Source organism: Pinus tabuliformis, chromosome 8 (genome assembly GCF_031772625.1).
Source record: "Pinus tabuliformis cultivar Carrire ecotype Pingquan chromosome 8, CPIR1, whole genome shotgun sequence".
In the NCBI taxonomy this organism is placed as follows: Eukaryota; Viridiplantae; Streptophyta; class Pinopsida; order Pinales; family Pinaceae; genus Pinus; species Pinus tabuliformis.
In genome coordinates, this window is record NC_142294.1 from 858373733 (window position 1) to 858374930 (window position 1198).

A 1198-nucleotide genomic window follows, 5' to 3' on the forward strand; every position below is an offset into this window, starting at 1 on the left:
CACAGTGATCCTGATTCATATGCTTCTCAATATGCTCTAGCAGAATGCCAATATTGAATTTCTCCATAATCATCAATGCTGCTCCTGCTCTGAGAGAGCAGAGGAATACAGTGTTGAGGAAGAAATCATGAAACATAGGCAAGAGGTAGAGAACCACATCTCCATGATGCAGGTAATAATTTGGAATTTCTCCATCAACTCGCTGAGCCACAGAGGAAACCAAGATCTTGTGGGTTAACACAACACCCTGAGGAATCCCAGTGGTTCCAAATGAGTATAGCAAGGTCAGTACATCATCAGGTGTGATATGAACTGAGGGACATTTCTTCTCATCTACTTCTGTTAGAACTGAAATATGTAGACATCCTGGGGGAGGATCATTCCTGTCAATTGTAATCACTATAAGGTTTTGTTTATTGAGCTTCTTGAGCTTCTCAACATAGGAAGCCAGTGTGACAATAATACGAGCACCAGAAGAATTTACTTGGACAGCAATCTCCGTTGCAGTACAGAAAGGATTGACAGTGGTAGCAATGGAACCTCTAATGGAGGCTCCCAAGAATACAAATGTGAATTCAACACAGTTGGGCACCATGAGCATCACCACTTCACCCTGCTTGAGTCCTAACTTAGCCAACCCAGAGGCTACTCTGTGGGAAATTAAATGAACTTGTCCATACTCATAGCTATAAATCTTACCAGTGGATCCCTCAATCAGGAAGGGTTTCTCTCTAAAATCCTCCAAACTCTGAAAGCAATATTCATGAAGAGGAAGATGGTCTGGAATCTGTATATCAGGAAGCTTGGATCGATACAAATAATCATTGTTGTATTTCTTGTCAGTATTCATCTTATCGATCTATGTATGGAAAAACACACAAAAAAAAACATAAATCTGCCTTCAACACAAAGGTTCAACAACTGCTTTCTAGATTTCGTTCTCATAATTTGCTGCTATGCAACACTCCTACCCATGGTTATACATTGTGGTTGTTTACAAAATCTAAACAAAATTTGACCAGAATTAAGTTTTGGATTGACTGAAACGAAAGTACTGGGATCCGCAGAGCTGGCGCTGGAGTAACCAGAGAATAGCGCAGGTAGATGAGGGAAAACACTAATGACCTTAGGGTCTAAGCAATTTACTTTGGCTTGGAAGGATGCAAGACATTTTCGTCATAAATGCACCATCCATGCA

General features: G+C 40.6%; 1 pseudogene; it reads right to left on the minus strand.

Annotated features, from left to right (window-relative positions):
• LOC149238271 (4-coumarate--CoA ligase-like) overlaps positions 1-823 on the minus strand; it is a 22519-nt pseudogene extending 21696 nt beyond the window's left edge.
• Between the last annotated feature and the right edge of the window lie 375 nt (positions 824-1198).